General features: G+C 38.4%; 1 protein-coding gene across 2 annotated transcripts in view; it reads right to left on the bottom strand.

The window, feature by feature from the left end:
* LOC139120256 (uncharacterized protein KIAA0232-like) overlaps positions 1-5,199 on the bottom strand; it is a 37,103-nt gene extending 31,904 nt beyond the window's left edge. The window contains exon 1 of one of the 2 annotated variants that reach the window (XM_070684502.1): positions 4,817-5,199. The gene's annotated coding sequence lies outside the window, so the exon portion shown is untranslated. The remainder of the gene's footprint in view (positions 1-4,816) is intronic. The other variant, XM_070684503.1, reaches the window with a different exon arrangement.
* Between the last annotated feature and the right edge of the window lie 7,010 nt (positions 5,200-12,209).

Below are 12,209 nucleotides of genomic sequence, written 5' to 3'. Positions count from 1 at the left end.
ACCGTTCATTACTGACTTAATCGAGTGGTCCTCAGTCAGGTACGGGTTTGTACTGACATGGCTTGGGCTGCAGCTAACCAGTGATAACCAGTCACTACACCCAAGTCTTCAGTTCACTTTTGCGATGCACGGGTGCAACGCAATATGCTTCCATTGTTCTAGCCATCAACGTGTCCACATGCCTTGCAGCCATATTGTAATGCTAGCTGGTTTGCATAACAAAAGCAGTCCCTGCTAAGTGCAGGTGGTATCCCCGAAGCATTGACCTTATGTAACCTTTTGAATTCTCTGTACGCAAACAGCGTACATAGTTACCAATGCGTCGGCAAGAGGATATGTTTGCCTGCAAACCAGAGCCAATACTTCAGACGATGGAATAAATAAAAAATCCAAAGCTACGTCCATTGAATGGCACGGCCAAGGCGTGAAGGACGTTGCCTGGCTTGAACTTGGAGAGCTGAAGCCCAGCTTAGTACGTCGGACACCAGTTTGTAATGGTATTTCCGAGTCGTTCATATCCGGTCCATCGGAGGAACAAGTCGAGCCGTCCCGTCAAAAATACGTTCTCATTTTCAGTCACGCACAACTGAATAAGTGACTTTCGTCTCACACCATCGGCACCATCTGCCAAGTCGTTTGCAAGAGGTAGCCTTCTAGATTAGCATTGCCGAGTTGGTCAAGTTCGGCAGCAATCTGTATAGTGCCAAGCAGCCAAGTACGTCCAACTCCGCCAGAAAACGTCACCATGCTATCCTGCCAAGTCCGCTAAAAAGCGGTAAAAAAAACCCAGCCCCCCTCGGGTGTGGGGGACTGGCGGACAGGTTTCTGCACCTTTCCCTGTCTATCGACTCCCTGCGAACCCATTTCGAGGGGAAAAGGCGTTCCTTGTCAGAAAACCTCTCCTCGGATGACCCCTAAACGCACAGGGGATAGCAAAACGTAGTGCCGTCGACTTGGCAGGAAAGGGGGTACCCAAAAGGGCCCGATTTCCACCAGGTTGGTAGAATAACAGTCACCAGTGCTTAGATTCTGGCTACGAATTTCAAGCGGATTTTCACCGACTTGGCAGGAAAAGGGTTAAGGCAAGTGAAATGTTGGCATTATTGTTTCCGAAAAAAATGCTGAAATGTTTTATGACCGATGCATTTCTGTCCAGCAGATCTATTAGAATGTTTTAATTAGTTTCAATTGTTCTACTCAATTCAAAACAACAAAGCCATAGTACTGCATTTCATTTCACTTGTCACAACAAAAAGTTGTGTTGATTTGATGAAAGGGGCACAACTTAAATATACGGTATAGGAAAACTATATCTGTAGTGTTTGAAGAAATTTTAAGTAAGAATAACTAGGGAAAATACCCTTGTCAAATTGCCTAAAAAAACACAACTGTAGACAACCTGGACATTGAGGGATCATGAAAAACACTGGCTAAATTCACCCGTGGTTCAAATATGTGGATACAAGATCTGTTGATGGCTGGGTATTTGTATGCAAATACCGCTGAGCATGAGCTGACATGTCTCGTAATTTCAATGTGAAATCCATGGCAACCACCGATGAGCAGATTTCCATGCAACGTATTATAATATCTATATTGTCTACACATAGACAGGGTTTAACATGCTCTGTTGACCTGGTCATTTGACCAGCTGTAAAATGCATACAAAAAGAATTAAATGTAAAAAGTATGAGTTGCCCATTCCTATCAAGATTAGTTCCTTTTTTTCTTTACCTGGTGATATTTTGATTTTTAGGAATATAATACATTTGATGGGATAGCAAGATACTTGTCTAACTTTAGAACACTGTAAGAAAGAGATGAGAGAATCTAAATCTGGATATTTTCAAATTTTGTAAAGTGGAACACATACACCCTTTAAAATGAAAAATGAGTGTAAAAATCAACCAATGTTTATCTAAGAAAGAAAACAGGTCTAGTGATCACTTGCTGTAAAGCGGTTCAGGTCAATGATCCAGGAGATATGTCAGTATTCTCAATTGTAAAGTTTGAAATGATCTTTGCACCGTTGGCTTGCTTGAGTGCTTTCCTTTCATAGCCCTGTGTACTTTTGAACCATAAAGTGGAGCAGTAGTATAGAGCTACAGATTTTTTGGAGTCCAGTTCGTCTTTTGTTCACATTATTTTCACTCAAATGACATTGCCCGTCGCAGATCCATGCTGGCTTGAATATTGACAAAGAATTCAATGGCAATACCTGTGAGTAATCAGATGAGTTATAAGAATTCCTAGATCCTTCTGACAAAACATGATCTGGAAACAGAGACTTGAACCTCATTATACTACTGGTCATGGTAGGTTTGATAGAATAAACACTTTGATCAACACCATACATGTACTGTATCAACGAAACCATAAACCTGAGACGCCTTTCACTAACAATTTTGGTTGAAGCCCACTGTTTTAAATGGTTGGAGTAGAGAAAGATATAGAGAATCTGGGTTAAAGGGTTACTATAATTTATCTTCTGTTGAAAAGACAGGTACATGCATACCACATGAACTCTATTGCTCCAATAATTATCGAGTGTACCTGTAACTAAATATGTGTGACCGAACCCGTAATGAGCATTCATCATCATGAAGAGACTGAGCATCAACCAAACTCAGCCCTGGGTATAACTGCAAATCGAAAACCTGGAAAAGGTGGTACCAAATGGCACTTCAAAATCACAGCTTGATACAACTTCCTCTATTCTAAATATGTGCAAAAACAGGAGATGTTTTTGCGAGATAAAAATAACCCTGCCTTACATGTAGGTGGGTGAACAGAGTGTGAGAGTGTGGTGTCCCAGGCTTGACCCCTTGAGAGTTGACATCTTTTTATATTATGAGTATGATAAATCTGTTTTAAGTTTACCTTTAAGATTATCCTAACACTTAAGTCTAGACTGGTGTAATTTGCTGTAATATGACATGACATTACCAGAACTGTTTTCTGTCTTCTATCAAAACCGAAAGAAGAAAATTATTTGGATAGCTACTGTATTGTAATTCTTCTTTAATACTGGTATATTTCTTATCATTGTGTTGAGTCAATAGAAATCTCTTCCTGAAATTGATAGAAATTATTTCTTTTAGAATCATACCAGGGGAGGGGGGACCTCCATTGTAAGCCAATTCTAAGTTACTAGAATAATACAGCACTGCAAGACGGGTCCATGTAATTTTAAACCATCTCTGTCCCTGGAAAAACTGTTAAATAATAAATGAGCAGTGATATTGTTCCTTTTAGAATAATGTTTGGGGATGGGGGAACTTCCCATGCCAGCAAATTCATGGTTACACAAATGACATGGCACTACAGGATTGATCTTTGCAATTTCAAATCATCTCTGTCCCTAGAAAAACTGGTATATAATAAATGAGAGGTCATATGCAAAGAAAAACACACATTTTCCCCTTTCTTGTATTTCTGCAGTAATTCTGATGCATAGGATGAAAGCCAAGAGTCAAGTTCATGTTTACATCGTATTGTCAAAGTGTTATTTGACACAAATCTTGAGGCAAATTTATTTTTAGTCCACTTTCAACTTATGATGATGCTAAAAATAGCAAGGGTATGATCATTACATTTTGATGCGAGAATATTATTGTCACTCAGAGCCAGGCCTTGCTCAGCTTACAGGCCAAGTTTACCCCACAGAAAAATTGCATTGTAGGCAATGTTCGTATGACCATGGAGCCTTGGACTGGAGGTGAAAGCTTCTACTCCATCCCATGACATAGATTAATCAGTATTAAGAGAACAATGTGATAGCGGGATGCTATTTTCACATCCCTACAATCGGAGAGTGTCTGTTCACGGTGAAATAATATTGACCTTGAATGAGGACATAATAAGCATTGTCCACTAGCCGTCGCCACCTCAAGAACCTTGAGTGTCATCATTGTAGCCTTAGAGTGAACTATTACAAGCCTGTGGTTGGCAGCAAGCACGCTCACACTGGCCTCGCGGTTAATTTAATCGCCCACTGTCCTAACGTTGGTACTGTGCAAATTAATATTCAACATTTCAAGGTCTCGTTCTTGTTCAATGCACAAAAGAAGACCTATTCGCATGCTGTGGTAAAGCGTTACCGAAACAACTTGACGCTGCCGCGATTTTTGTTGTTGTTTTCAAATGTGATATGGTCAATTTTTCATGGCCTTTTAAATAAATGAGGAAGAGCTCGGTTAAAACGCGATCAAAACTACACTACGCCGAGGACAACCCACCTTGGGCCCCACTCACAGCGAATCGCAACGGGGTATTGAATGGCCTCTCGGTAACCTGACAGATATAACGTCATTTGGTTACGTTCCTTGTTGGTTTTGTGATAGACCCTTCTGTATATACGAGTTTACAGCCATTTCGCGGCCCTAAAATAAACGGTGGTATTTCGTTTATTTCAAAGGAATCATAAACGTTGTCACGACGTCGAGGTAAAAACGTGACATGAACATGACGCTGCTCAGTAAACGATCATTGATTTGGTAGCTGTTCTGTGGGCTGCGCCGGTAGATCAGCTGACAATCGTACATGACAGAGAAAACACTAGGATATGATGTTGTTTTGAGTCAAAGACTAACGCAAAAATCGAAATTGTATTTGGCTGACAATATAAACCTTAAAACTTGTATTTCGGAAAAAATCTGAACAGCACAACCCGTTCGTAACTAACTTACTGAGGAAAAAACATCGTGTACAGTAATGCGCTACAGCCTAGGCGTTCAACATCAAAGCGTAGCCTGTTCGCCGCTACGAGAGGTGAGATTGCAAATGCACCGTGCATATAAAAAAGACATTTACTTACCTGTCCAAGGGCTTGTTCATCCAACAACAATGGTAAACCCTTCAGAAAGTCATACCTCCTGAATGTTGTCTTAATTTGGGTTTATATTTGTATTTGTTGCTTTACCTGGAGATGACGACAAAATTCTTTGCGTCGTTGCCCTTTGAACTCAGATGCCTGTTTACCAGTATATATAAATCCGCGATGGCATCGGGAAGATATGCATGTACACAAATACATATCAATTTGGGGGAAAATATTCGCCTGATAATACCTTTTCACCTTATATAATGATTTGCACATGTAAAAATAAAAATCAGGCCTGAAAAAAATTACATTTAACACAAATAAACCTTTTGGACGTGGAAGTCTACAATGTAAAAAAGGCGGTCACCGCGCAAACGCAACGTTGACCGTTGAGAAAGTTTGACCTCTTGGGGGCTCCCTTCAAAACTGACAAATACTTGCATTACAAGTCTGCGGCTGACGCAATGACTATGCAAGGACATAGCAAACATTTTCACTTTCTCCCTCGTTTTGTATTGTCATTTTAAGATCAAGATTTTATTTGGAAAATGGTGCATCATAGGTTTATAAGGCCTTGATAGACAATCCCTAAGTAACATTTTCCGACACGCTGTCCCGGTTGTTGTGTGTAGAACGATCGAAATTTTAACAAATGAACTGTGCCATCCATCATAAAAAAGCAATAAAACAAAACAAATATTACAACAACTACAATAACAACAAAAACACACAATAATAATAATAATAATAATAATAATAATAATAATAATTAATATAAGTATTATATAGAAATAATAACGCGAATAATAATAGGTTCAATTTCCGTGAAAATTTCACCATAAGGGTATTTTGGGTCGAAAAGACCAAATATGATATCAATTTCACCGCCCCATGTTTCCATGGTAACCATTTTAGGGGTTGAAAATTTCAGTTTTTCTAATATCCAATGAAAAGTTACTTTGATTGATATGAAAATTATCTAGCGGGGGGAGTTCGGGTCAGAGAACACAAAAACCAGACTTATTTTAATGTTTTGAGTTGCCATGGTAACTATTCTGGGATTGAAAATGTTACTTTTTCCCTAATTCCTATTAAAGAACTATTGATTGATGTAAAAATTGATAATAAGGGTTTTTCTGGTTAGCACACCAAAAAAAATCACTCATTTTAATGTGAGATGTTTCCATGGCAACCATTCAGGAGTAAAAATTACCAGTTTTTCAAAGATTCCATCTAAAATCCAGGAATTAACAGAATGTGTTATATCATATAGACATTTTGGGTTAGAAAGACCAAATATCCAGTGTAAAATTCCAGTAATCAACAGAAATATTATACCAAAGGGTTATTTCGGGCTAGAAAGACAAAATATGATATCAATTTTTGCTGCCCTGTGTTTCCATAGCAACCTATTTGCGTTTTAAAATTTCAATTTTTTTCCTAAGTCCATAATCCCAGTTACTATGCAAATGCTCTCCTAAGTGTATTTATAACAGCATGAACTCCATGTTCATTTTTGTTTTATGTTGCCATAGTAACCATTTCGGTAACCACAGTTTTTTTATTTAAAACCATAGACCCTCGAGAGGGTCTATGTTAAAACATAATTCACTGTTTTTTATTTATTTTATGGATTTTTAAGTAACAACTTTTAACATTTGTTCTGTAATAATAATAATAATAATTGTAATTTCTTTGCCTTCATTCTAGAAAGAATAATAAAGATAATGTATATTGGGGCCATTTTGGTCAAAATTATGTTTTCCGTTAATTTTAGTGTGTTAGAATTAATTTTACATAGACCAGAAATAATTTTTCAAGCATTTTTAATTGTGTTTCATGCAGTCATCCCAAATAAGTGTTATATAGTATATTACTAACTTATTATGCATTTATCGAATTAAGTTTATGCCTTCAAATTAATTTTATTTGCTGAAACTATCCGAACTCAATCCTCCTTATCACCCAATGTACCATTATATTTATCACAAGCAGTAACAGTAGCGCACAGTTTTTTGTTTTATTTAAAACATAATTCACTGGTACTTATTTATTTTATGGATTTATAATTAACGACGTATAATAATGTTCATTTTATAATAATTTATTTTGATTTCTTTGCCTCATTCCAGGAAGAATAATGAAGACAAATTATATATTTCTGATTGTTTAACTAAAGTAAAATTATGGCCATGTAGTGGTGCATTATTTTTTGTGTGACCTGGCGTGACCCCATAAACTCTATGATTCTGATGATTAGCTAGATCTCCCCTTTCCATGGTAGCAATGGCTAAATTTGAACATGGTCCCTGTATACCTTTAAACATTTTTTTTTAAACCCAGCAGGCCAAGACAAGGGGAAATATTACAAGTTAAATGTTTCATGTTTAATATTGCCCAGGGCTCGAAATTAACTTTTTAACCTCGTAGTCCACTTGGGCAACCATATTCTAAAGTTGATATTCCGGTCACACTGGCTGGTAGCCCATGCACATTTTAGATCAGGGTATCTTTTTTCGTAAACCAGACAAGAAAGGGCTATTTTACAAGGTTCTGCCATGAAGTGATTTTCTAGTCTTTTGATGTGTATACTTGCACACCTTTAATGCCCAAGGAAACAGGTGTAACGGACGACAGTGGGACTCAAAAGTTTTGTGACCTATAAACAACCCGTTTCACTCTCACAGTTGTATGCAAATTTTAAAAGTCGCCATGACAACATGACAACAATATGGCCTTTTCAGCACTGAGACATACTGTAGCAGGGCTAAAAATAGACCATGGCCCTTCTGTTGGGAGGCGGCATAATTTCCGTGTCATTGTGATTGATACATTATTATCAAAATGCAACGAGAATGCGTTTTTATTGGCCATCGTTTCCTGTGCCTGTCATTCATTTACGTCAGTTCAGATATGGAAACTTTGTTGCAAAGTTCCACCGCACGGCCGGTCGTCTCCAGAACAAAGTCATACTATGGCAAATTTCTATGCCCAGCTGGGTTTGACTGCATTTATCTAGCTCGTCCAAAAGTGACGGACGCATCTTTCAACCTTTCAGCTTGGTGAAAAACGCATTTATTGATTCGCCAAAGGCCTGTGGACTCGCTTATATTTGCACAAGTGCTACATGGACATAGGAAAAAGTTGTTGAATACTCACTGTTTCAGTGAATCCGCCATGATGAGAGTTCTCAAATCAAAAAATGTTGCCGAGCTCGAATACAAATGTCTTCTCATTAAATTACGTCATTGTTATACAAGAGTTAGCATTCCAAAGTCTGTCACCCTGATTTTTTCAAAGTTTGGAGAAGGCTGACATTTCCATCTGAATGATTGAACGACGTGAAACGCAAAATTCCATCGCATATTATCTGGCAATATGTACAGTACAATACTGTATACAGTCGCTCCAGGCACAGGCGCTTGGCACATTGCTGGGATAATAATCGTATTTAATATGTAGAATGTCTATATACGACTTGATTATTCAATAAAAGAATCACCATACGTGATATTAGTGTAGGCCTACAGGCCTACATGTTGACTGGGGCGAATGGCTATGGCTGCCTGGCTCGGGCCCGGCGAACGCACTGCATAATCATCAATGTGTAGAATGTCTACATGACTTGATTATTTAATAAAGAATAACGGTACGTGACATGTCAGCTAGCTTAACGAGAGCTCTGCAAGGGCATGGGCCCGGGTTGGGCCCGTTGTCCACCGGCACAGACAGGATGGAAAGGTAAGAAAGCTTTTCACCGCCCGATTTCATAAATCAGCGAAATTCACGAACTCTGAGCGTTTCTGGTGATAAAAACTGGTCAACGGTCAGATGGTTGCACAAACAATCGATCGACTGGCCTCTTTTGCCTAAAACCATACCTTACCCTATGCTACTGGCGAGAAATCGTCCTGAAATCGGCTGGGCACACCAACCCAGCGCCGGCCATTTTGAATAAGCTGCATGCAATGTACGCGTCCAATGAGAGAAGAGCAATATTGAAAGACAATACGTCATCTGCTGCGAAGGGTTATATGCAGTACGCATGGTACGTCATTGCATGCAGCTGATTCAAAATGGCCGGCGCTGGGTTGGTGTGCCCGGCCGATTTCAGGACGATTTCTCGCCAGTAGCATAGGGTAAGGTATGATTTTAGGCAAAAGAGACCAGTCGATCGATTGTTTATGCAACCATCTGACCGTTGACCAGTTTTTATCACCGGAAACGCTCAGAGATCGTGAATTTCGCTGATTTATGAAATCGGGCGGTGAAAAGCTTTCTTACCTTTCCATCCTGTCTGTGCAGAGCTGCAGCGGTGGACAACGGGCCCAAGCCGGGCCAAGCCCTGCATAGCTCTGCAGCCGCTCGGTTAAGCTAGCCGACATGTACAGAGTAATATCACGTACCGTTATTCTTTATTAAATAATCAATTCATGTAGACATTCTACACATTGATGATTATGCAGTGCGTTCGCCGGGCCCGAGCCAGGCAGCCATAGCCATTCGCCCCAGTCAACATGTAGGCCTGTAGGCCTACACTAATATCACGTTTGGTGATTCTTTTATTGAATAATCAAGTCGTATATAGACATTCTACATATTAAATACGATTATTATCCCAGCAATGTGCCAAGCGCCTGTGGCTCCAGGTACGTAAAAGCTTATACTCCACAAAATGGCCACAGGCGTCGTAAACTTTCTGAAAGGATTTCCCAAACGTCCTACTTGTTACCTTAGGGACTCACTTGTGATGTCCTGAAAAGTATTCTGTGCAGTAATTCCAGTTTCTGTCAACATACAAAGCTCAACGACAAGATTATAGCACGAGACGTAGTGTACAGACTACACATTCACGCGCAGGTAAACTAAATTGCGCATGCTCATATTGGCAGACTACACTGGCAAACGAGTGCGCATGCGTGAAGGTATATTTGCAGCAAATACACTGGCATAGACTCTCCACAGTCGCTGTGCCACGATGGGCCTGCATTCGAACACCTTTTTTTCAGAATTTCCCAAGCTTCAATGAACTGTTATTAGATTTCTATGTAATACTTATAGCCCCTAAACTTGTAACAATAATAATAATAATAATAATAATAATAATAATAATAATAATAATGGTAACGACAATATAAACAAAAAATGTAATAATATCATGTTTGGCAAAAATCTCCCAGCGTCAGGGTCACATCCAGAGATCTGTCCATCATACCGGCACTTTGCCTGTAAAGTGTTGAATAATAGTGAAATCTATATTCGAAGATCTGAGATAACCGTAGAACAGATATGTACTGTATTAAACACGAAAATATCGGAACATTTTCCTGCACAGTTAGAGTGTGATTAATTATCAGCACGTTTGTCTTTCCTTCAGCTTTCTCATTCTCAATTTACCCCTAGACAAGTTTATTAGTGTAGTTTATACCCGATTAAAATAATCTGTTTTTTTAAGAATGGACTGACATGCATCCTGATGATTTTATATCACTTGTCTGCTTTTTAAATTAGAACCCATTGAAAGTTGAACATCGGCTGTGATACTAGTGAGACGCGAGTCGACTAATTATTCATAAGTTATAGTCGACTGAATGTTTATAAGTTTCACACGAACATCCATGCCTATCCATTAACATGGGGTGGTTATGTTATTATTACTATGTTTGTCGTCCGTTCTTTCGTAAGAAACACATGGGACACTAAGAGCAGTACTTAGACACCTAATGAGGTTAAGGTGATAAGAAAGTACTGTGTCAGATAATCCTTGATAAATGTTGCTTCTCCGCCGTCATAAACCCATTGAAAATTATGTTCGTCAATTGAGGGCGCTGTCTAGACGCGGTCCGCTCTCTCTCTCTCTCTCTCTCTCTCTCTCTCCTCTCTCTCTCTCTCTCTCTCTCTGAATTGTAACGATGCACTCATAAATAACGGTGAGGGGGTGGGAAGAATCGCGATTGAAATCTTATTTTTTTCAGATCCCCTCCTAAATCCAATAAACAATTTCAAGTCCCTATCTATATGATCAAAATTTTCAACTCCCCTAATTATCATATAGCCGCATATTTATTAGGGATGCACGAAAAGTGAACATGTATTGGGCAGTTCTGCTCGCAGATATTTGACACGACTTGTTATTAGCAGTTTGTAGAGCCATATTCCCGAGGCAAGTTCTTAACTTAGTTCATTTTAAACGCATCAGTGGACTTTTTGGACTTATCCATTTAACTCGATTAGAGTTAATCCAACTGCTGGCCAGGTCAATGACACCTTTTGATGAGCACACAAAATGGAAATCATCAGAGAGTATGTAAATTTTGAATTCCTGGCCACATTTTGCCAAATTGTGAAAACCTGACAAGTGATTAACCAAAAAAAAATATTTTTCAAAAGTACAAGACATGGATGACTTAGATGCTGCTCAAAATTGACAATACTAGAAAGTTAAAATATTCCATCATAATGAAATAAACGTTTTAATCTAAGTTTAGGTGTAATAATGGCAAATTTGATAAAATATAAATAAATCCATGTAGTCGCACATTTTTTCATTTGAATTAGAGTCTTTACTACTAAAAATTTTGATTTTGTGTTATTTTACGATGAGAATGTGAAATTTTAGAAAATCAAGCATATTGACCCCGTCTTTTTTCTTTAATATTTGATTATTCTCATATGCCAGACATAAAAAATTCCTGATACTGTAAAAGCCTCGTGGTCTTCCATATCATGTGTTGCTCATGCTCTCTGGTCTGACTTAATGTACAAGTATATTTCGCTGTCATGAGCGTCATTTGACCCAAACTTTTCTTCAACTACATCAGAGACCGAGCTATCTCTGTCACTGCCGTGACAGTGACACTGACACTGTAGTAGCAGGGAAGCTGTATTAACGAAAATTTTGACAATATTTTTGTTCAGTTTATACAACTGCGTTCTTGTTCTAACAGCATGTTTAACTGTCCAGTAAGCTTACAAATACAGCCTATGTATATGTGTACTGTGCATTGTAACATTGACAATCAAATGACTTTCAGTCTGGACTCTAACTCAATTATCTACCAATATGTATTTATATATACAGGCTTTGTCGACAAACTAAATATTGTGTGTTTCAGCATGCTGTAGGGAGAGAGGAAGAAACTATTTGATATATTGCATAGAAATATTGATGAAAAACATCAACAGTTGCAGCTTCTGTCCCGTTACTAGGCCCACATGTTTGTTTTTTCCGGAAAATCACGTTTAGATTTTTTAGGGACAAAAGTAATGAAATGTGACGAAATTGTTCTATATTTTGTTTTATTATTGCTAATATCAGAACAAATTGATGACATTAAAATTTAATCATTCTCCGTTAAATTACCTACCAAACCTTGGCATAGGAAAA

This window comes from Ptychodera flava, chromosome 20, assembly GCF_041260155.1.
Source record: "Ptychodera flava strain L36383 chromosome 20, AS_Pfla_20210202, whole genome shotgun sequence".
Taxonomy (NCBI): Eukaryota; Metazoa; Hemichordata; class Enteropneusta; family Ptychoderidae; genus Ptychodera; species Ptychodera flava.
The sequence above is the reverse complement of the archived record's forward strand: the minus strand, read 5'-3'. Positions and strand labels throughout refer to the sequence as shown.